The sequence below is a fragment of the Mauremys mutica genome, chromosome 3 (genome assembly GCF_020497125.1).
Source record: "Mauremys mutica isolate MM-2020 ecotype Southern chromosome 3, ASM2049712v1, whole genome shotgun sequence".
Lineage (NCBI taxonomy): Eukaryota > Metazoa > Chordata > Testudines > Geoemydidae > Mauremys > Mauremys mutica.
In genome coordinates, this window is record NC_059074.1 from 28,918,812 (window position 1) to 28,944,166 (window position 25,355).

The following is a 25,355-nucleotide window of genomic DNA, read 5'->3' on the forward strand; positions in this document are numbered from 1 at the left end:
CCAGATTATATCTGGAATTTGATGAACTTTGAAAACAACTTTATATGGGGGACACTTTATTTATTCATTTGGAGGTATCAACTAATTAGAAAAGCAATGAGTCTCTCTGGCCTTTTGCTTTTAAATATCAGTTCCATTACAGACATTTCTGCAAACTCTTGCTGCTCTTCAGTATATTAAGTGGAGATTTTCAGACTGGGAAAACTTTCAAATTCTACACATCAGACCACAGATTAAAATCAATTTACCCTTTACTCCTAGCCTTATGCTAAAGCTGCTCCTTTTTTCCTTCCCTTTACTGTATTTACAAAAGTAGATATCACAAAACAAAGTCTATAATTATGGTAGTATGACTTTCTGCAACTCACATTTTCATAGATAGTCATCATAAAAGTAGATGTTGGTGTGTTTCATTTTTGATCTTCACTCCACCAGAGGGAGGTACAGTAATGTGGAGGGTAAAAATGCCCAAGCTATCTGCAGATATCTAAATCTCAGGGCTTCTACAGATCCAGGTCAAATCCATTGCCTTTTGATGGAAGGAAATGCCAATATCCTAAAGCAAATTGTAAGAAATTTTTTAATTAAAATTCATGAAGAGAGTTCCTTGACTCTTGTTTTCTATACAAAAAAGAAGCAGCTATATACTTCTAGTGACCTTTATATCTAATTAAGGGAAACAGCAAAGCAAGAAAGAACAAACACAATGTCTCTGTGAGCCAACAGAGGATGTTTTCCATCACATTGCATCAACTCTGCCAAAAAAAATGGCATCTGCTGAGAGCACACTTCTAGCAATTGAATGGTGCAATATATGTAAAATCATAAGAGTTACATAGTCATACCAGACTCGATTTTTTTCCCAGATATGGAATGATGTGGTTCATTGATATAATAGAATATACATACTTTCATTAAGCTGAATTTAACATTGCAACCCTCACCTAATGCTTTCACATATTTTTGCAATCTTATCGAAGAGTTTCAGCAAGTCTAAGTCAAAGTCCAATGAATCATTTCCATGGACTTTGTACAGCAATAAGCTGGTTTATTATGAAATTGTTGCAGGGCTGCCCAGAGGATTCAGGGGGTCTGGGGCAAAGCAATTTCAGGGGCCCCTTCCATAAGAAAAAGTTGCAATCCTATAGAATACTATATTCTCATGGGGGGCCCTGCAGGTCCCGGGGCCTGGGGCAAATTGCCCCACTTGCCCCCCTCCCCTGAATTGTTGATAAGTTACCCTACTCACTGAAATACCATATAATAAGCCATGTCCTCAAACACCAGGGTGATGGGCATAGTAACAAAACTAGATGTTGTGAATCATGTCTTACAGTAACCAAAATCCTCTGTTTCTTAGGAATAGCATTTTATAGTAGCTGTTTATAATGATACTTCTGTAAACAATTACTAGTGCTGTTTTCCTTTACACAAGGCTATGTCACAGCTCACAAATTTCATGACCTTCCTTTCATAATATCAAAAGGACCAAATACACTAGTAAGTTACAATTTACATTATATACACAGTATTATTAATGGTAGGTTACTCTATTAAAATGGGTCCATTTATCACTTCTCAAAGAAGATTGAAATATACAAAGTCAGAAAGAAATAAACCAACTTCACAAGTCTACTTTAGTATGCTGAACTATTAGACTCAATGTTAAATATAGCATTAAGAATTAATGTTCAATATTCAATTCAATATTAATAACATTGTGTAAAAAGGACTAAGACAACAGGAAGAAATGACTCAAGACAGCTTGAAATAGTTTGGACCATCTTAGATTTCAGTAATATGCAGATTAATACAAACTATAAAATCTCATCCAAGCATTCCAGGACATTCTTATCACAGTTCTTTATTGGGCCCTTCTTTTTTAATTGACCTCTCTTTAAGAAGCTAAACAAACAAACAAACCATTTTCATATAGCTCCCCACATATCGTTATGGCCCAGATCATGAACCTAGAAACATAATTCTGCATAGGGTAAACCAACTCTGTGAAGTTCCACTCAGAGGCTTTCCAGCAGATTATTTCATCAGGTGGTTTATTCCCTCTCTCCTCAAAACCTGTGACTATCAGGGGATTTTAACTTGAGACAAGATCCATACATTCCCTCAACTCCTGGCTTCCATGATCCTCCATAACTTCCTGATGGCAGGGCTTACCCTTGGGACAGCTGATCCCAGGATCAATCTCACAGGGGAGGTCCACAAAGGGGATCCACATAGCTGCTGGTTTCCATGAGGGATGATGCATTTACTACCAATTGGAAAGAAATGAAGAACATGAGACTAATGAGAAGGTACCAGTAACCAAAAACTTCTTGAATTCAGTGCAGTAAGAAATGGGTTATAGAATTCACTTGTACAAGGACAGGAAATCATGCTTTGGGGAATGAAGTGAGTAAGGTGTGATGAAAGACACCCTAATGAAGGCACAACGGACTAGAATTCTTGTGAAAAAAAATAATTTATAAGAAAAAAGCATCAGCCAATGTGTCTTCATAACTAAACAATGTTCTAAGATCTTAGGTTACAATCAAAATGTATATTGGAAATGGAAAATTTCTGGAAGACCACCAGGTCAGACTATTTAAGGATTTCAGAGGAGGACAACTTTAGAATTTTACACCTTCAAAACACTGTAGAAACATTAGCAATGTGAGGTAAAGATATAAGTATGAATCCCATTTTTTCAGATGGGAAACCAGCAATAAATTGGTGAGGTTAAGCAAAGGACACAAATTGATGCTGGGTTCTATTCCCAGCTCTATCACAGGAATTTTTGTTTTTCATATTGGGCACAGTTTCTTAGTGTGGCAGGGCAGGGGTAAAACCCCCTTTAAAGCCCTGCCAAAATTCTGGCTGCAGTCTGCTCTCTGGCCAGGAGGCCAGGGTAGAGACACAGGTATTCAGCAGTGGGCCCAGCTGCAAGCCCTAATCAGGGCTGGCTCAGAGGAACATACTGAGCTGAGTGCTGATAGCTGGGCTGAGGCATGGGCGGGCTATAAAAACCCTGAACAAACCTCAGTGAGGAGGCTAGACTAGGAGGAGACAGGAGAGCAGTATTGCTGTCTCCTTACCAAAGCAGGAAGCCTCAAAGGCAGGAGACCCCGGGGAGGATCTGTGGGGTGCTAACTGTTGGGAGACCGAGGAACTGCACGAACGCTGTAAATAAAGATACTTGGTTGATCCAGCAAAAGGAGGTGTGGAAGACTTTTTATTATACCAGCCTAACACAGCGTGCAGGCACGAAAGTGGGAGTGCCTGCTTTGACCCTGTGACACTTAGACTATGCTCGCTCTTTTCAGGGAAAGCATAAGGGCTTCAGAAATCCCAAACAACTGCCCCCCTCTACCACAAACACACAACTCTTGCTCCCCCAGCTACTGCCATCCAGAAAAAGTTACTGCTAGACAAAGGATGTTACGGGAACTAAGGTCTTGTCTGAGAAGTTGACTGCAATAGTTTTTTCAGCATAACTGTTCCAAAACAGCTCTCCATGTGAAAACACTATTCCCGGGGAAAAAGTGACTTTATTCCATGATAAATTATTCCTCCTGCAAAGCAGAGAAATTCCAGAGTAGAATGTTTACATGGGGGAATTCTTCCAGAATAGCTAAATTAAACTGGAATAAATATGCCCATTAATTTTGTCTTGTAGATAAGCCTCTAAGACTGGATCAGGGAGCCTGCTGAGGAAGCCCGAGTTAAGAAACGAGTGCTAATGGCTAAAGGTACAACAGCTGATGAGAGCGGTGAAGTAGTTTATTGAGCAAGGAAGAAAGAACAAATGTGTAGTAGAGAATGTCTGCGTGTCCCTGGACTTTCTAGTGTTTCAGGAGCATAAGAGCAGAGGAAGCAGATTAGATGAGAGAGAGAGAAACTAGTGGTATTGCTAGGGAACTGTAAAACAGAGGTGGGAGACAGGAAAGAGAATCAAGCAGTGAGGCTCTGTGGGGTTGAAGACAAGGAGCACAGTATTAAACAGAAGAGGCAAGAAAGTGGGAAAAGGATAATAGTCTGATTTTCATAGTTCATTTTTTCCTTATATTCAATATTTAAGTAGACCAGCAACATATCTTCATGTACCTTATTGGTTAGCAGACCATGTCAGCAGTTTTCTTTTGGTGAGTGCCACAGACTGAATTCTGCAGTTAGGTTTCCTGTAGCTGTGTTTGTCTAATGAATAATCATGCATCAGCTGCAGTGATTTAGTCTTAGGGAATATTCACTTCTTATCTGTACACATCCCCACAATACGTTTTACAGCTCCAGAGACCTTAGCTGAAATACATCCTTAGGATATAAAGAGAAAGCATAACAAACAGAGAAAATATTTTAGAAAACATGGTTTTACAGAGCAAATATTATGGCACAATATAGCCTACAGGCGCCTCTTCAAACAGACTTAGAAGCTGTCCCAAAATTACTCCTTTTACCTAGTTTCTGAGAACGTTTATAAAAAGGCAAAACTCTGTCATGCTTAGGGTGACCAGATAGCAAGTGTGAAAAATCAGGATTGGGAGGGGGGTAATAGTTGCCTGTATAAGACAAAGTCCCGAATATCGGGACATCTGGTCACCCTAGCCACACTTACTCACCTGGAGTAGAACCTTACTACACGTCTACACTTAAAACACTGCATGGGCATCTGTACTGATGTAGCTGCGTTGCTGGAGTGCTTTGATGAAGATGCTCTACACCAACAGGAGAGGACTCTCCCATTGGTGTAGTAAATCCATCTCTACGAGAGGTGGTAGCATTGTCGGCAGGAGAAGCTCTTCTACCGACATAGCGCTGTCTCTATGGAGGGTTAGGTCAGTATAATTATGTCACTCGGGGTGTGGATTTTTCACACCCCTGAGCAACTTAATTATCCCAATATAGGTCTATACTATAAGATACTAATTAATGGGCACAATTGTGAGTTTAGATGCCCAGATGCAGGAAAGCAAGACCCTTTATACTTCTGTGTGGGCTGCCCCTACTGCTTAGGCCCTACATGAGAGGGAAGGAAGAAAGCGGTCTCTGCCTGGCTGCTACTGACCCTCCTGTGCAGGGGATCAGGGAATGGTGTACAAGGGCAGGGAGTGAACCAAGCAGCCAGGGCAGAAGCTGAAGACAGTTGTATTAGAACAAAGGCTATCATAGCTTCATTCCCTCCCATGCGGGAAGCAGAGAAAGAGCTGTGATATCGTTTGGGCCCTTCCCTGCTCCTGGGCAGCATAGCTATGTGCTACCCATTACTCAGGCTAAATTAGAAGGTGCCAAACCAAAGCACTGTGAGCGAGGATGGCAGAATATCATCCAAACAGCATTAGGTCATTTAATCCTCTTGCATAAGGACATATCTACACTACAAGAACTACAGCAGCACAGCTGCAGCTACGCCACTGTCGTGCTATAGTGTAGACGTTTTCCATTGCTGTAGCAAATCCACCCCCTTAAGAGGTGGTAGCTAGACTGACAGAACAATTTTTCTTTCAACCTAGCAGTGTCTACACCAGGGCTTAGGTCATCTTAACTACATCTCTCAGGGATGTGAATTTTTTACACCCCTTCAGTGATGTAACTGGTTTGACCCAAGTTTTAGGTATAGATGAGACCTAATACTGGGTTTGAATATACAGTCCTTAGTCCAGCGAAAACTCTCATTTGGTTTTGTCTGAGCAAGAACTGCTGATCTGGCCTATTAATTAATGAATCCTCAGAATATACCTCCAAGGTAAGCACGTGAGCATTATCAGCAGTGACTGGAAGTGGAAATGATACTGAACGTCGCCAGCTGCATTACATAAAGGATTGTGGATGTGTTACAAATTCAGTGACTTTCCTTTAGTTGGAAAACCTAATTAACCCTAGTAGAAACTCACATTGAGCCAAATCCATCACTGGTGCAAATCTTTCCAAGGAGTTACATCATGAATACATTTGGCTCAGCATGTCTTTCTAATTTTATGGCAAGTTAGTCTTTATCAAGCAAAGAAAAGTTACTGTGGAGGCAGCATAATGGATGCTTTTGAGAGACAATGGGATTTGTGCATGCACTGAGGGTTTGACAAGTATATACATTAAAGAATTTTGTGGGGTGTAAATGCACCCCTGAAAGTCGTCTTTGTTACCATGTGCAACATCATCAATATTACTATTCAGTTTCTTGATTAATCTGTCTCTGTGACAAAACAAATCAATCTCTTTCACCTGCACAAATTTTAAGGTGTAGTTGAGTACTGTCAAACTCAATAAGTCAATGGGGAAAAAAAGGAAATCTTAATTTTAATTAAATTAAGGCACAGGGCCTACAGAACAGAGATCTGCAGACTAAGTGCTTAATTGTTCAACCTTTACTTCTTCAGTTTTATTTGGGTGTTGTTTAATTTAACACTCCAATGAACTATCCAATAGCAGGCTAGTTGTGTCAGACACACAAGGTTGCATACACGATTTCACTTACAGCAACAAATTAAGATGTTCAATATAAATCACAGTGTATTCTTTCTGAAATGATTCCCAGATGTAGGTTCCAATATTTCATGCATCACTAAATCTATCAAGTAATGATTGTTTTCTCAGAGCTAATAGAAATGGAATCATTAATTTTTTTTAAAGTGTCTTTTTTTCTTTTTCCCTGCATGGATGCTATGTTTTGTCTTAGCCATTTCAGACAGAAATGAAGAGCTTCCCCTACGGCAGAAAGAATCTGTAAATTTAGCTTTGTATTGCCACCCCAAATCCAATTATTATAACAGCCCTGCTAGCATTGCTATAGTTAAATGCCTGTCAGTATTTCCATTAAAACCCCCTTTCTATAGAAGTTTATAACTCAGCCATAAAAATTCACTTCAGGCTATAACTTGTCATATTTTGTTTCAGCCCATAACACATTTTTTTTAATATAAACTGAGTTTCTAAATCATCTTCCTTACAATGTTTAATGCTTAGAGGTGAAAAAACAAAGAGTTTTAAAGTTAAAATGTTGCTGATTAATAGGACAACAAGAAAACAGGAATTAATGGGACAACTGATACATAATTAATGTAAATAGTCTAGATAATGCACAAGTTTTTAGAGAGTTCTTTTTAATAAGAATTGGGTGGCATGGATCTCCTAAAAACAAAATAGGCTATAGTTAATACATGTTCTAAGAGTAGCAATCATCAAAGTGACACTGATAAAAAAAAATTACTCAAAAAAAAATCCTTGTTTGTGTAACTAATAGGGCATTAGGGTACGGCAGGGAGTGGGTGCTGGAAGGCACAAAGAGATTCCTGCTTGGCACATCCTTAAAAGAGGCCATCGGCAACAGCAGTCTCTGCACTTTCCTGTGCCCCTGGTGGTATAAGTAGCTTCAAAGGGGCTGGAAGAATTCTGGGCCATAGCCTTGCCCAGGCCAAGCACTCAGTGGACAGCAGGCTGTGCTGGCATAACAAATGTGCATTCAGCGTTGCACTGGGGTATTTGGAGGATGGGTTGTGTCTTCCTGGGAAGTCTCTCCTCCCCCATGAAATGCCCCTGCCCTCACTCATTTTTCAACCAGCTCTAATTTTCAATGCTTTTTATCCCATTCTATTTTGTTTGCTTTTGACTGCCACTGTGCAATTTGAGCTGTCCGCAATGATACCAGGACATTTTCTGAGTAGTTACAGTTAACTGAAGCCTTGTCCACACAGAAAAGTTAGGTTGATATAACTACATTGGTCAGGATCTGTGAAAAATCCATCCCTCTGAGTGCCATAGCTATGCTGTTCTAACCCACAGTGTAGATACAGCTAGATCAATGGAAGAATGCTACCTACCATCATTTGAAAAAACCCTTTCCCATAAGTGTAGTCTTCATTCCCTCCATTAGGGGTATTGGTATCAATGTAGGATTCAGGCTTGTAGTTTCGCCTGAGACAGTATTTTGAGTTTTGCTTGCCTTTTTGGTTTTTTGATATATATACATTTTTACTACTGTGTGTGAACAAACAATTCTTTCTAGAAACAAAGACAGATATTGTAAATGTTGCTTTTGCCTAAACCAAATGGGCTTGTTAGTATAATGGAAACAGATAAGAGCAGTTAAAGTGTTACTGAGCATGGTGGGAATGTAATATGAGCACAGACTTGAAGACTGTCTCAACTCCTTATCTCAAAGCAAGGTAAAGCAACCAGTCAGGAGGGGCAAGGGGCGGGTTGGAGGGAGGGAAGGTAAAACACTAAAAGACCAGAGAAATGCCTGCCCCTGACCAGAGCACAACCTCACTCCTTACCCCTCTAATAGGGTACAAAAGGCGTGGGAATGAAGACCCCAGCCCGATGACCCCCCAAAATGGAACTTGACCATAAGTTGTAAGGGATGGGGCTCTGGGCGTGTATTTCTGGTATAATTGCACCAGTTGAGGAAGGGAGAGGGGGAACACTGGAAAACATGGCTCTGAGGCATCAGAGTTTGGGACACATGCTTGCTGGAAGCTAACCCCAATAAACATCGCATCTTTTGCCCTTCGGACTTCTGGTCTTTTGCTCTCTGTCTGCGTGACAAGAACCAGGGGAGAGGGTGAAGGGAAAGCCCTCTAACACCCTTTGGGGCATGTGGCATTGGCCACTGTCGGAAGACAGAATACTGGGCTAGATGGACCATTGGTTTGACCCAGTATGGCCATTCTTATGTTCTTATGTTACACTATGGGGTTATGCCAGTATAGCTACAGCAACATAGCTATGCCGGCATATTCCCCATAATATAGTATAACCTGAGATTCCACCCACATGCTTAAGTAGCTCAAATTATTCTTCCCAATGTGCCTTACTTTGTAGCTATTGAATTTCATCTGCCATTATACTGCTCATTCATCTGATTTTGGAGTTCCTTACGGTTTTCTCCAGTATAGTCTTGACTATACTAAATAAATATGTCATCAATAGATTCTCACTTCACCGTTGAACTTTTCCAGACTGTTAATTCATACATTAAGTGGTACCAGTCCTACTACAAACCCATTGTTAAACTTTTGCCATGTTGAAAATAGACTATTTAATCTTATCTTTAATTTCTTGTTGTTTGTTTCTTAGCTAGTTCTAATTCATGAACGTACTTTACTTTCACTCGATGGCTAGTTAATTTCCTCAATAGCATTCTACATTTGTCTTTAACTTACCTTTTATATAGTCTAGGCATTTCATGGATCTCCTTACAGTGACTAAATCTCTTCTTGTTTCAATTGGTGTAATCTATTGACTTCAGTGGAACAATGCTGATTTATACCTGTTGAGGATCTGGCCCACTACATTTTGTAATATGTATGCACACTAGCATATGATAAAGATGGAGTATAATCTGAACTCCAAATTTCGTACCTTTTGTAAGGTTTTAATTTTATGCTTCATTCTGTCAGGCCATAGTGTGATTTAATTTAGAATAGTCAAGCTCTGTAATGCAATCTGCTTGGCTTGCTTGTTATTTCCTGAGTCTGCTACTGGGCATGTAGAATGACCTTGTTGTGGGATGCAAATGTATTAACACGCCATATTTCAGTGCTTTACATTTGCAGTGCTAAGTTCCTGCTCTGTGTGAATGCAATCTAAATGTCATGAAGAGCTCACAATTATGTGTGGAAGCACCACCTTTTATTTATAATACTTTAAAAGGAGTTATTATATGACAGTGGCTAAATAGATATAGTGTGCTTGGCATGTATTTTTTTTGTACATTGTTTTACATACCCATGTTAAAAGGAACTAAGAGTTGGCAGTTGATAATATGAAGATTTGATTTATCTGTCACAAACTGAATGATTACAATCTTAGGAAGAGATTTTGACCTAAATCTGTTCTCATTTACTTCAGTGGAAGTTGTATAATGACTGCAGTTGGAGCATCCTACCCTTCATTAGAAGAAAACATGGGAATACAATGTTCCCTTGAAAATCTAGACCTGCTTGTTACTTTGTAATGCAATTTGTTTTGTCCCAATGCATTTTGTTATGATAGTCACCAAAAAAGGTGGAAATAGCCATTTGGGTGCTCATTTTTAGACTCAAGTGGGAGTTCACTGCTCTGGGAAGTTGGCACCAATTGAGCCTAAGTGTCCAGACAGGTTGGGCGCTCAGCACTATTTAAAGAACTAGTATCACCGACATTCCAGTTTGAAAAAAATCTTTCTGTTTTCTGCACACAAATCCCTATGGGGGTCCTCCATGCGAGGCCCTTTGAAAATTCCTCTCTAGCAGATATCTGGCTAAAAAAGTCACATATACGGGCTGCTTTGAGCACTTTCAACAAGGCTAGCAGAAGTGCAGCTCACTATTGGCAAAATTAACTTTTTGATTCAACAGCTCCTGGCGTAATCCTGAAGGGTACTCAGTACTCACAGCTCCCATTGAAGCTCTCATCAGATCATAAGTAGCTATACCTCTGGTAGAATATGTAATGCCATCATGCCAGGAAAGAATCTGAAGAGAAAGATGCACAGTAGCTTGAAAATATAGAGCTTCATATCACGATTGAATTTAATGGCCTTGAGATCCCAGGAATCTCTTTTTAGTATTCTCATGAACAGAAAGGAAGTAAAGGAGGAACAGGAGACTGTAGTATTGTGATTGTCAGTTTACAGACCCAAAAAGTCTGACACTTCTTGCGCTGTCAAGTTTAACTTTTTGAAAGACTCCCATTGAAAGGCAAGGTCAAAATGCAATTTCAAGAGGAGAATAAGTTTTGTGAACGCTGTCATCACTTCGTTTTGCCTCTATGCAAAGAAAATTGTATCTTACGTTCCAAGTCACAGTACATTTATTCTCAGATAGTCTTAGACTGCAGTCACCACCAAGTATTTTCTGTCAAAATGTTTACATCAACCGCAGAACTGTTACAGAAACTAACTACAATTCTAAGGCTGGGAAGGAACAGATTTCATCTGAGCTTCGCACATCTTCTGGCTCTGTAGCAGAATTCAAATGCATTTCTGAGAGTTGCAATGCATTGTCATGATCAAAACAGAGGAGTAAGCCACGTGATTTGTATGCTGTTCAGAACACCAATCACCTTTCACAGTTTGAGTATTACTGAAATGAATCCAGTTTTTTTTTATGGCCCTCATCACTGTAGTATTCAAACCCCTCAGATATATTACTGAACTTATCCTCACAACATCCTCATGAGATAGGAAAGAAGTATGAACCTGATTTATAGATGGGCAATTGAGGCAGGGAGAGATTGTGGGCCTGATTCAAAATCCATCAATATAAATGGAAAGATACCCATCAACTTCCATGGGCACTGATTCAACCCTAAGTGACCTTACCCAAAGTGACAAAGGAAGCCGGGGGCAAAGCTAAATCCCAATGCAGAGTGTTTTATCATAAGATTTCTTCCCTGAGGAAGTCTATTGGCTATTTTGATTTGACCTTTCTTTAGTCCATGAAACTTTTCACTCAAAAAATGAGTTCAACTGCTTTTCCAGATAAGCATCTTCCTCTTCATATGTGAGAGCTTTAGTTAGCGGTGCCATCCATGTATATGCTGTTCCCAATGAGACTAATCTAAATCTTCATGAAGCTTGAACAGTCACTTACTTATATTCTCATTACTTCTCTCTCTCTCACACACACTCTCTCACACACACACACACACACACACTTATTTTTGCTTTTCATTGTTGAAATAAGTGATGGTGAATTCTGCTGCACTTTCAGATACAAACATACAGATTCAAACACTATGCTAGTTTGGTTTTGACCAACATTTTTTATTCCTAATGCTTTTTCAAGAGCAACACAAGATTCACTAGGGCTCATATGTAAAATAAAATAAAATAAAACAAAAAACAACAATTCACAATCTTTAACAATATTTAGCATTTATGCAATTATTTTCATCTTCCAAGTCATTATCATATCAACCAGCTGACCCTCCCACCACCACTGTTTAGTATTTAAGCAGGCATTATTGGGCCTAATTCATTGGTTGAACTTTGACTCTGGGTTCCCAGTGCTAGGAGTGGACTGCCAGTGGTGCCTGACCTTTGAAATTCCAGTTTTCCTGAGGTAATGTGGGCCAGCCAGCCTACCCCACAAAGTGGGCAGAACAGACCTGGGAGAACTATCTAGGAAGAGTGCTGATTCTCCACATCTTGTATTCAACCTCTTCCATTAAATTTCCTATAAATTCCACTACTGGAATTTAAAGCTGCCCTCCTTTGCTGGTTCTTCTCCTTGTTTCTTCCCCTTCCCCAGCCAGTCCCCATGATGGTTTTGTCACCACCATCCTTGAAGAGGACAGAACGATTGTGGGTGTCAAATCACCCCTCAAGCATAGATGGTACTCCCCTACCATGAGATGGTTGAGTTAGGATCCTGACACAAGAATACGGACCCAGGACTTCAGACAAGCAGACTTTGACTCCCTCAGGGAACTGATGGGCAGGATCCCCTGGGAGAATAACATGATGGGGAAAGGAGTCCAGGAGAGTTGGCTGTATTTTAAGGAATCCTTATTGAGGTTGTAGGAACAAACCATCCCGATGTGTAGAAATAATAGTAAATATGGCAGGAAACTAGCTTGGCTTAATAGTGAAATCCTTGCTGATCTTAAAGACAAAAGAAGCTTACAAGAAGTGGAATATTGGACAAATGACCAGAGAGCAATAAAATATTGCTCAGGCACGCAGGAGTGAAATAAGGAAGGCCTAATCAAACTTGGAGTTGCAGCTAGCAAAGCAGGACAAGCACAAGTCCATGGGGCTGGATGCGCTGCATCCGAGGGTGCTAAAGGAGTTGGCGGATGTGATTGCAGAGCCATTGGCCATTATCTTTGAAAACTCATTGCGATCGGTGGAGGAAATGTCACATTTGACTTCACAGTGGTGCTTACCACAAGGACATCCCTTAGGCATCAGGCTGTGATAAGGAGGGTGTGCAATTAACACATTAAGGTAACACATTTTCTAAGTAGCACCAGAACTGAAATACATTACAACAGTACAGACAAGAGGTTTAATAATAGGCTAGTGAGCCCAGAGTCAAACAATCTCGCAACAAGAGCCTGTGAAACAATATAGTCTGGTAACCCTTTTCCCATCCCACTTTGAATAGGTGAGTCAGTTGTACATCTGAACATATTTTTCGAGGTTTAAGAGAAAAATGTGAACCATTTTTGTTTAATGGGGCCATGAACCTCAACAGAAAGTCACTATATGTCTAGTTATCATCCTTGTGGGAAGTTTCAAAGGCCACACAAAACTTCCTCTTTATAACAGGGAATAAAAAGCAAATCCCAAAATTAAGTGTGTGGGGAGGAGGGAGAGTAATAAAAGATCCCACTTGTACAGCCAAAGGGCGGAATGAGCCAAATTAGAAACTTTTGATACGGTCTCCCACGGTATTCTTCCCAGCCAGTTAAAGAAGTATGAATTGGATGAATGGACTATAAGGTGGATAGAAAGCTGGCTAGATCATAGGGCTAAACGGGTAGTGATCAACGGCTCGATGTCTAGCTGGCAGCCGGTATCAAGCAGAGTGCATCACGGGATGATCCTTGGGCCGGTTTTGTTCAACATCTTAATAACTGATCTGGATGTTCATGGATGACACTAAGCTTAGGGGAGAGGCAGATACTCTGGAGGGTAGGGATGGGGTCCAGAGTGATCTAGACAAATTGGAGGATTGGGCCAATAGAAATCTGATGAGGTTCAACAAGGACAAGTGCAAAGTCCTGCACTTAGGACGGAAGACTCTCATGCACTGTTACAGGCTGGAGACCTACTGGCCAAGTGGCAGTTCTGCAGAAAAGGACCTGGGGATTACAGTGGACGTGAAGCTGGATATGAGTCAATAGTGTGCCTTTGTTGCCAAGAAGGATAACAGAATTTGGGCTGCTTAGTAGGAGCATTGCCAGCCAATCGAGGGAAGTGATTATTTCCCTCTATTCGGCACTGGTGAGGCCACATCTGAAGTATTGTGTCCAGTTCCCCCCCCCACACTACAGAAAGGATGTGGACAAATTGGACAGAGTCCAGCAGAGGGCAACAAAAATGATTAGGGGGCTGGGGCACATAGCTTATTAGGAGAGGCTGAGGGAACTAGGCTTATTTAGTCGGCAGAAGGGAAGAGTGAGCGGGGATTTGATAGCAGCCTTCAACTACCTGAAGGGGGGTTCCAAAGAGAATGGAGACAGGCTGTTCTCAGTGGTGGCAGATGACAGAACAAGGAGCAATGGTCTCAAGTTGCAGTAGAGAAGGTCGAGGTTGGATATTAGGAAAAGCTATTTTACTAGGAGGGTAGTGAAGCACTGGAATGGGTTACCTTGGGAGGTGGTGGAATCTCCATCCTTAGAGGTTTTTAAGGCCCAGCTTGACAAAGCCCTAGCTGGGATGATTTAGTTGGGGTTCGTCCTGCTTTGAGCAGGGGGTTGGACTAGATGACCCTCTGAGGTCTCTTCTAACCCTAATCTTCTGTGATTCTATGATATTCCATTATAATAAGAATAACCATCTCTATTCCAGCACAACACCCTTTATACTGGTATCTTGCTATAGTGATGTATCCTTGGCAAGATTTTAGGCAATTTCTCATGAGGTCACCAGGTTGGCTTACAACCTTGTGAATACATGCGGAGATAGATAAATGGTACGCATGTGATATCAGTTGCAAATATTTATTTAAATAAGTACTTCCTTAAAGTTAAAGTCCACTAGTTCTTTGCCTAAGGCACAACTATAAAATACATTTTGTAATACACAGAATTGTCTCAATTCTAGAGAGCAAACAAACAAGACCTGGCAGAGACTGAAGATTAAAAGGTGCTGTCTAAAGCAGTGAACACTGCTCTATGGGACATATTGTGAGCATTGCCAGTTACATTTACAACTAATGCATTTACAGAGAAGTGAAGTATCATTTTAGAAAACAGATACAATAAACCACTGCATGAAGGTTGGCTTAGGAAGGCTGAATGGTTAGGTATGAAGTTGAGCTGACTTTTCCATTTAGAGGCTAGGAATAGATTTAGTTTGAACAGTCTTTACCTTGCCTCCTCCTCTATGGCAATAGTTGTGTTTTAATTGAAGTGACACTAAAGCCAGCCAAAAGTAGGGTGGGATGGGGAGGTGGCATGTTGTTCGCAAGGCATGTGTTTCAATGAAGGTTTTGTCAAATCTGTAACAGATTCGGTGAAACATTTTGCTTCAGCAAATCAGTTTTCCAACGTAACTATGTTTGATTGGAAAATTCTGACTAGCTCTACATGATACCTGCTCCTTGTGAAGATATGGGTATACCTTTAAATATGGGGCATTAATGAACAAAGGCATGGGTGAGATGATTAACTGCATGTTCAATTCTCTTATGTCGCTCACCCTCAATTCCAAAACAAATAATGGAGCACTGAATAGGTCAGTAAATTTGAGGGCATTTTTCCAGTTCTTTGGCCCATGAAGATCAGGAAGATGCCTCATTTACATCCCCCTCATAGCTCCATGGCAACTTGGCTCCAAGGATTGGGAGGCTCTGCCAACATGGATTCTGGAGACACCTGCTTCAGTGACCCACCCTTAACAGGGATCTCCCTTGCAGAGTCGGCCACAATACACTAAGCACTGCAGGACCAGTGAGGGAGACGATGTATGCCTCTCTTGGCCCTAACCCTTGACTGTCTGTCTCCTCCTTCTGGCCCAACAAAGGCTCCAGCACAGGGCATAGCAGGAGAGGGGAATGCTGCTGCAGAAGCAGTTGAGCAATTCTTCCATGCAGGAGACCGTGATCTGCATGGATCTCAGGGTTATGATCAGGCACTAAACTACCAACATCCTAAAAAGATAAATGAACAGATGAAGGCAAAAAAGAGGAATGAGAACAGCTGAGATATTTAACCCAGCCATAAAATGAGTAAGAGGGAAACTTTTACAGCTGTTTTGTATAGCTACCTCTCACCTGTCCCCATTACCTGCTGTGCTGCCGCTGCTCTGGTCTCTTCTCCTAAATCAAGATAATTTTTAATAGCTTTTTATTCTTTTAGCATCTTTCATTACTTATAAACACACACACACTTGTGCTAGTGTGCAAAAGGATATTGTATCCTGCAGCACTTTTGAAGTTCAGAAAATGCTCTTTCCCAGCACTATTAACCGGCTCCCAATTTAGTTGTTTCATAATAACAACAACCAAAAATTGTGTCTGGATCAGTGAGAGGAGGAAGACAGCATTGAAGAATCTCAGAGAACCCCTCATTAAGAAACCTTTTATAAAGTACCTACTTATTTTAAGCACTCTATACGATTCACATTTTTAAAGTTACTGTAACACATTTATTGCATGTGACACTGCAAATGTATGCCTAAACAATATATTTTATATGTACAACCTATTCATTATACAGAGCTTGTGAACTTGTTCTGATTCATGTACTTCTTGGGTACATCAGCTTTGCTTCATGCCTCACTACACACCCAAGGTATGCATTAATCAGCACTGCTGCATAACCTGTTGTCAAGGTGTCACCCCCACTCTGAACTTTAGTGTACAGATGTGGGGACTTGCATGAGAGAACCCTAATTTACCAGCTTAGATCTAGTAGCTGCCACCACCAAATAGTTTAAACAAATGTTTATGGGAGAGTCATTTGGAAACTTTGTCTTCCTCCCAAGTATTTCCCCAGTCTTTATCCCCCTTTTCCTGGCAGGATTGAGACTGATTCACCTCCCACCAATTCCTGGTGAGCTCACCTTCCAAAAAACCCTTGGATTTTAAAACAAGGAAAAATCCATCAGGTTCTTAAAAGAAGTCTTTTAATTAAAGAAAAAGGGTAAAAGGAATACCTCTGTGAGATTAGCATGCAAGCTACTCTCACAGACAACAGATTCAAAACACAGAGGATGTCCCTCTGGGCAAAACCTTAGTTACACAAAGAAACCCAATTTGATTCTCCCTCTATGCAAAATGAAGTCACAAAAGAAAACAAACATAATCTAATATATTCCTTCTCTAAAACACTTACTGCTTTTAAGAAATGTTAGATGGCTGATTCCTGGATGCTTCACTCCGGCACAAACTTTTCTGAACAGACTAAAGACTGATTTCCCTCCTTCCTCTTTGAAAACATCTTGTCTCCCCATTGGTTCCTCTGGTCAGGTCTCAGCTAGGCTATGTGAACTTCTTAACCCTTTACAGGTAAGAGGAATTAACCCTTAACTGTCTGTTTATGACACCTGTCATATGAGTGCTTAAAGAACAGTCACCAGTATGGTGGCCATTGGTCCAAATTCTTGCTCTTTTGGTTTTTAAAAATGGTTATAAAATAGCTTTAAAAGACATTTTAATATCGTTATAACAGTGCCTGCTCTCTCTCTCCCACTCCCTGCATTCCCACACACCCACCCCATTTAGAAGGTGGAACAAATGACTATCCAATGCAGAGATCAGCAACCTTTCAGAAGTGGTGTGCCGAGTCTTCATTTATTCACTCTAATTTAAGGTTTCGCGTGCCAGTAATACATGTTAACATTTTTAGAATGTTTCTTTCTACAAGTCTTTAATATATAAACTATTGTTGTATGTGAAGTAAATAAGGTTTTTTAAAATGTTTAAGAAGCTTCATTTAAAATTAAATTAAAATGCAGAGCCCCCAGACCAGTGGCCAGGATCTGGGCAGCGTGAGTGCCACTGAAAATCAGCTCGCGTGCCGCCTTCGGCACGCATGCCATAGGTTGCCTACCCCTGATCCAATGCCAAGCAAGGAATAAGAATGATTTAGTCTGCATTTAGTCTTCCTGTGGGTGAGATTCATCCCTCTGTAGAAGGCCATCACTAGGCTTATGCATTACCTAAGCCCTCAAAGTAGAGCTGAACTGGGATGTAGAGCTGAAGTGGGCTTCTGGACCCGTGACCATGCACACCTGAAAGCTGAGACAATCTGTCTTTCACTTTTTATGCAACCCCTAATCAGACAAAATGCCCATTGGATTTAAGTAACATGGAAGAGCTCCGACCTTGCCCCATGGGTCCCATGCTTCCAGGCAGTTTATGCTAGCCTCAGAGGCTCACTGCGACCCTCCACATAGCCCTTCTCTCTCTAGGGCCAGGGTACAGCCTACTGAGCCCTTTTCATCATAGGCCAGCAAGAAGGATGGTGAGAGAACTCCCACAGTCTTTGTTATCCCTACAGGCTTATTCAAGAACAGTTGAGTCTCCTGTCCCGACAGGGACTTGTCTTCCCTTCCCAGGAGGTATTTCTGTAGTGGTGGGTTGGGGGGAACCCAGGCCTGCCCTCTACTCCAGGTTCCGGCCCAGGGACCCTAATGGCAGCAGTTGTTGGCAGCTGCCCTTTCACTGCCAGAGTTGCTACATTTCCCTGGGCCACTTCCCCACAGTTCCCCCACTTCTCTTGCTCAATGCCTTCTTCAACCTTACCTTAGGGCTCCCTTTCACTGGTTTTAGGGTGTCTTCATTACCAAGCCCTTCAGCTACACTTCCTCTCCTCTGGCTCCCTGGCTCTCTTTGGCCTGACTGGAGTGAGCCCTTTTATAGTATCAGAGGGGCCTTCATTAGAGTCAGGTGCTTAACAGCCTCACATGACTCTTAGCAGGTTAATTGGAGTCAAGTGTTCTCATTAGCCTGAAGCAGCCCCTGTTCTGGTCACTCAGGGAACAGAAAACTGCTTATCCAGTGGCCAGTATTTCCCCCTACTATGCTGCTGTTCCCAACTGGCCTGGGTCTATCACAGTAAGGCTTTCAGGATTTTGACCACTTTGAAGAATCAATTGCTATTGTGTGGGGGAGCAGTGGACTGCACCACTGGGAAAGAAAGAGAAAATATAGGCATTTCATTGTCACCAGAAAGAGATTTCACACCGAGGATCAGGACTAACCTCCTCTCCAGTTTCGTTGTTTGCATAGGCCAAATGTGAGTGTGACTAATTTCTCTTGGATCAGGTCCCTAGCAGACATTGGCTTATATAAAATAAATCATTGGATAATATGGAACAATTCAACATTATTCACTAATTCATTCATTAATCTCTGCTTAATTGAGTATCAGAACAATTAAGCAAAACAGGAAGGAATGTGAAAACCAAAAGCAATTAAAATAAGACCTTTTTAAAATGGAAGATGATTAAGTGCAGAGGTGCTGCTCTCTTTGGCTTCAGAGGCAGCATCCCACATTCACTGTTTATTTCCTAATGCTGGACTGAGATTAATAACCTGGACATGTGCTTCACACCAAGGATATACAATAAATTCCTAGTGCCTGCATGTTTTTTTCTCAGAGGGAGGTAGCTTACAAGATAGATATTTGCATTTTGAAAGGTGTTTTACTAGAGTTTTTATACTGTGGCTACCAAAAAAACCAAACAATTTGTATGCAGTTTTAGATACTGAAACAGAAAAAAAAATCATACTCGCTAACTTAAGATAGGCCAATACTACCTTAGAGTTCTATAGGAACATTCAGCCAATGATCTAAGTGTTTTATAATTATTAATTAAAGCTCAACACCACTTTGAGGTATGTTAAATATCTGTATAGATAAGGAACGCAGGCCCAAAGACTAGACTCAAGTCTGCCAGACTTACTCCTTTGTAAAGCTGGAGTGAGGAAGAGAATCAATTTCTGAAAGGAAGTAGAGATTCTCCAGAAAAGAAAATTCCTAAAAAATGTTTTGGGGCAATCTAAACATTGTTTCGATTTTGACTTCTATATTTATATTATAAAATAATACAAAATGTAAAAAGAGAAGTAGTTTCAAGAAAAGAATCAAGATACTGCATTCCAAAAATGTTAAAAGAGATGTTTTGACACTTGATAATTTTTTGGCTTTTCTTCCAAATTAAAATTTCAGCAAAATCAGCTTAATTTTGTGAAGTATTTTGATTATGACAGAACTACATATTGCAACAGAATATGGTTCCATCAAAATGTCTCCAGCCAGTTCTATTCACATTGCATAGTAACTTATGCTACAAGGTGTCCCATTAACTTCAACAAGGATAATAATGAAGTCAGATAATAGTAGTCTGAGTGAGTAGTAGTACCCAGATCTAGTTATCTATATGATTTACCCAAGGTCACTCAGGAAGTCTGTGGTGAAATCTGAAACAGCTTACTTTCAGTCGTGTGCCTGAACTACAAAGCTAAAAATGCATTCTACTAAGCAGGATTTTTTAAAGTCTCTTTTTCCTTTTAAGTTGACATAACCTCAGCTGCTTAAGCCAAGTAATTAAACCTTTGAAAAGCTGTTTCTTCAGTTAATATTTATAATAAACATTTCTGGAAAAGCTATATGAAATAAAGCGTTTGCAAAACCATTCCATAAAGATTTCTCAATATACTGAGGCTCCTCTATCACTAGTTAATATGCATTTGTCCACTGTTGATGCTGCAAAAAACAGTCCTTGTGCCACATTTTGTTTGAAAATCATAAACATTCATGTGATTTTTTGATTGCTGGATGGATGTCTATTCACCACACAAATTCATATTGGCATGTGGACAATGGTATGCAAGAGAGAACATGAACATTTGATATTGAGTATTCTTCTCTTTTTATAAAGCGTGTCATCCAATCAAAGCTGGGAGGGAAAAAAAGGCAAATAATACCGTAACACTGTACTAACTACCAAGTAGTAAGTCATGAATAGATAGAAGTAAACATTTTGTGAACAACCCACAGACTAAAAACTGTCCATCTAAGCAACTTATTGAACACTTATGATTAAAGAACATGTGTGCAGAAAGCAAGATCTGTTGGCAAAGAGGAAAAAAAGAACTTAAATTTGTTAAATAATTTGTTGAGAATAAATTATCCAACAGGCTCAAATAGGAAGCAAAGCTAACATAAGGAACTGCTTTACCCTTTAGTATGTGTGTTTATCTCTGATTAATGGGAGCTGTTCATCTAGGCACCTGTAGTTCTATCAAATGTAAAGTCCTTTAGATGGGTTGCTATGGTAGAGAAACTATGAAACACGGAAATTCTAACCTGCATTTTTATGATGAGTGGATATAAACTAAGTGAAATGACAGAAAAATAGGATATACACTGGGGAATAAAATATGTGTAGGACTACCAGTATGGCTGCTTTATGGTGTGGTTTAGCAAATGCTTTATTTCATGTACTGTTGGCAGAAAATTTAAAGTTATATTAATGTGTTTGCCAATTAAGTTTGCACAAAAGGTCTCTGCTGTTTTCATAGTAGTAACTAGTCATTAAAGAAAAGCACCAGTGAGGGCGGTGGGTGGTATTCCTGTGCAAGATGAAGTTTGTTTGTAAACACGTTTGTGTGTTTAATTTTCTTTGTTAAAATAATGGTATCTGTTTTTAAGTAAAGTTTCTGAAATGCCAGAATTTGGGTTGTCTTGTGAGAGAACTGGATTTAACATAATTTGCCGCCATCTTGTGAATTTAGCTTCCATAAACTGGAAGACAGGAACACCACATAGCAATAATTTGGCTTTGCTTAGGCAGACAGAACAAAAACTGCTACAAGCATCAGTTTTACTGACTGGGATAGATAAAGTGAAAAGACAGATTGATGGGCCGAGGGTGTGGAATGTGGAAAACTGACCTTGATTTTGGTTGTCTGTATTTGTAAGGGTTTTTTTGCTGAAGCTGCTTTGCTGATAAGGAGAATAATGAATTGTTATTGGCTGTTACTAGGGAAATTGTTAGTCTAGTAGGGGCTATTCTAAGTTATGTGCTTTGTTTGGAGAAAATCTATAAAGAGTTTAACTTAGAAAGTGTGCTTTGGAACAGGGCCGCCCAGAGGATTCCGGGGGCCCGGGGTCTTCGGTGGCGGGGGGCCCCGCTTCGGCAGTAAGTCGGCGGCAAGGGGTCCTTCCGTTCCGGGACCCGCCGCCAAAGTGCCCCAAAGACTCACGATGGGGACCCCCCTCCGCCGAATTACCACCAAAGCGGGACCCGCCGCCGAAGTGCAGCCCCCACCACGGGTCTTCGGGGCACTTCGGCGGCGGGTCTCGGAACGGAAGGACCCCCCCGCCGCCGAATTACCGCCGAAGACCTGGCTGCAGTCCGGTGGCGGGTCCCGCTTCGGCTGTAATTCAGCGGCGGGGGGGTACTTCTATCCCAGAGAGGAAGGACCCCCTGCCAGCGAAGACCGGGAGCGAAGAAGCTCCGGGGGCCTGGGCCCCGCGAGAGTTTTCCGGGGCCCCCGAGCGAGTGAAGGACCCCGCTCCAGAGGCCCCAAAAAACTCTCGTGGGGGCCCCTGCTGGGCCCGGGGCCTGCAGCAAATTGCCCCTCTTGCCCCCCCCTCTGGGTGGCCCTGCGTTGGAACAGTCTGAGGAAGCTTTTCTTTGGGCAAGGATCTGATAGGAGCTGGATGGAAGGAGGGCCCCCGAAAGGCTGACTGCTAATTCCTCCAAATCATCTTAAACTTTGGAAGGCTTAGGATGCTCTGAGCCTACTTCTACAGGAGTGTGTGTGTGTCTCCCCTAATAAAAAAAATAGTTTTAGGTAAAAGCACTCTTGTTTATGCCAACCGTTTATCAGATGGAGGAGCTGTGTCCCCACTGATTTTTTTCCTCACACTTCCTAGAGAGAAACAGTTAAGTTGATACTGCTTTGGGTTCTGAAAACCCTGGGTAACAGTCTGTGTAATCTTAATTCACCCCCTTGTGAATATGTATTACATTACATGAGCTCATACTCTTTTTAACTCAGAGCACCCATGTCTCATTCAGTGCAGGGGATGGAGGGCATAAGGGAAAGAATTAGAGCAGTGTCACAAATGAAGCAGGTTGTAGAACTTATGCCTCATTTGCTCTGGAAATTGAAAGATACATGGAGAATAAGGAAGGGGGCTCCGGAAAGAAAAGCAAATAATTATTGTGGTTAAAGACAGGTGAATGTCTCAGCTGAGAATGTCAGTTGGTTCTCTTGTGTTCCTGGAAATTAAGAGAAAAGTCCATCTAACTTTGGACTTGTGTACATGGGAAAGCTTTACCAGTTAAACCTATATAGCTATACACAATTATTCTGAAATGAGTGGGGTGGGGGTTTCAGTCCCTGCCTCTGTCACAGTCTGCCTATGTGATGCTTGGCAAATCATTTAAAACCAAATTTTTGGCAGATAGCCTCAATGCCTGAGCACTTGACCTGAGGCCATGTAGCAGTGCTGAGCACTCAAAACCACACCTGAAGTCACCTAGGGACTCAGCACCTCTACCAGGAGCAGTATTGTCTGAGGAAATGCACATGGTTGGGGAGTCAGTAGATCCCAAGTTCAGTCCTAGCTGTGCTACTTCTTTGCTGTGTGGCCCCAGTCAGGTCTGTCATAATTTGTGAAATACTAGTCTTATCTCATAGGGGAGATACAAATTAATACAGATTTCTAAGACAATCCTACTATGATAACAAGCTCCATTAGGAATGAATAATTCATTATCCAGTGCAGCATTTAGATTATACTCAGTGAATAAAGCAGGAGCCACACACTGGACAACTGAGGCTTTGTCTACACTGGAACTTTGTCGGCAAAACTTCTGTCGTTTAGGTATGTTCAAAAAAAATGTTTTACCAACAAAAAGTGCCAGTGTGAACAGTGCTTTGTCGGCAGGAGCACTCCTGCCGACAAAGCCGGTGCCACTCGGGGGGTGGGTGGGGTGGAAGTTGTTTGTTGGCAGGAGAGCTTTCTCCTCCTGACAAACAGCAGCTACACTGCAAACCTTTTAGCGCACAGCTGTGGCAGCACAGCCATGTCACTAAAAGCGAGGCAGTGTAGATAAAGCCTACGAATACATTTCAGATAGCTGTATCAGTCCTTGGGCACCGTCCATCCTGTGCACTGAATGAAGCCGGGATCCTGAGGAAGAAAATATGCAATCATAATACATATGCACAAAGGGGTAGAATGAAGGTTGCCTGAATAACCTACATTCTGGCATTTCCTAAACAGACACATTTTTCTAGTATTAAATATTAATTTTACTCTAGAGGCCCAATTCTCTACTCTTTTTACACCAGTGATTCTTGTTTTTGCTCTAAAAATATCCCAGAATTATTAGGGACAACTGTGCTTTGTTAGTTCCTATAATTGTACATACGGTTCAAGAATGCATTAAAGTATGACAAATGTATAAAACTTTTGAAATCCAGTACATGGATTTCCATAAAAATTCAATTCCCTGGTCCAGAATTCAGGAGGATTTGGATGGTCTGAACTGAACTTGAACATTTCACACATTATAACATGCTAAAAATGAGATTCAGGAGTGACAGAATTATAATTATTAATATGTGAAAGACTCTGGGAAGGAGAGATGCAAAGAGAGAATTAATCAGAATATACAATAGAAAAATACTTAAAGCTTATTGTTGTTCCACAGTCAGAGTTAAAAGATTTAGGAAGAAAATGGACATTCAGGGAGATAAAAGAATATAGCAAATAAATGAAATAATTTGTCTAAATCGGATAATTTGATTCAGTGCAAAACATTTTATATCAGTGAAAGTCTTGGATGGCAGAAGTGCTGCTAAAAATACTTTATTGTCATGTTATTTCCTTGCCATTCAACCAGCCCAAATTCAATGGGAAAGAATAGAAGAAATGAATGTAGTGGTAGATAGGATCATAAGGATATTTCTTACTGCAGAGGCAATAGCAGTTACATTTGTTGTTATCTCCTAGCCAGTTAAAGTTCTTCTTCATTGCTGTCCTCCATTGCCGGCTGCCACTGAGTCAGTCTCCCCATACAAATACTTCACTTGCTTAAATTAATATTGATACTTGTGATGACTGATCACTCTCTTCATTAGCTGGGTGGGCAGAGCAGCATTAGTGTTTTGCTTTTTAGTTATTTTGTTGTACATGACTACAGGATAGAAAGTTTGTATAATCATAATGCAGCTTTCATTAAAGCTGGCTGCCAAACTAAATCAAGCAAACTGAGTTAACAGAAACCATTTGTTTTTCCAAAGTCAAGGAAACTTTTAACACCCTGTTTAAGAACTTAGATTTCTTTTTCTGATGACAGATGTGAAATTGTCAAGGTCATCAGAGACAGAAAAGTAAATACTGGAGGCTCCCCAACTAAAGCCTACTACCGTATGAAGTCCTTGGTTTTCTACTATCAGACACTGCCAAGAAAATATAAAACAGTTTGAGCTTCTGACCAAAGCTCACTGTTTATTAGATCAGTTTTAGGAAAACATCTTTATGTCAGCAGCTGAACTAGATATGACAGCAAGATTCGAATTCCATTTTTATGTGCTGAAACATCTTTTAGAATTGAGAAAGGCAGTGCTTGTTTAGTTTTGGAAGGCACTAAACCAAATTTTTAGTTTGGTTAAATCACTGTAAATTTAGACTAAGTCCAGAGCAGTTACACTCCAGTGTAGCAGAAATCAGAATCTTGC

The 25,355-nt window shown here is 40.8% G+C and overlaps 1 long non-coding RNA gene across 2 annotated transcripts in view; it reads right to left on the reverse strand.

Annotated features, from left to right (window-relative positions):
* Positions 1–260: 260 nt before the first annotated feature.
* The window catches only part of LOC123367335, a 75,216-nt gene continuing 50,121 nt past the window's right edge, over positions 261–25,355 (reverse strand). For both annotated transcript variants that reach the window (XR_006578415.1, XR_006578414.1), the window contains 3 exons: positions 4,102–4,308; positions 2,176–2,269; positions 261–556 (listed from right to left, as the gene is read on the reverse strand). This is a non-coding gene — a long non-coding RNA (uncharacterized LOC123367335). The remainder of the gene's footprint in view (positions 557–2,175; positions 2,270–4,101; positions 4,309–25,355) is intronic.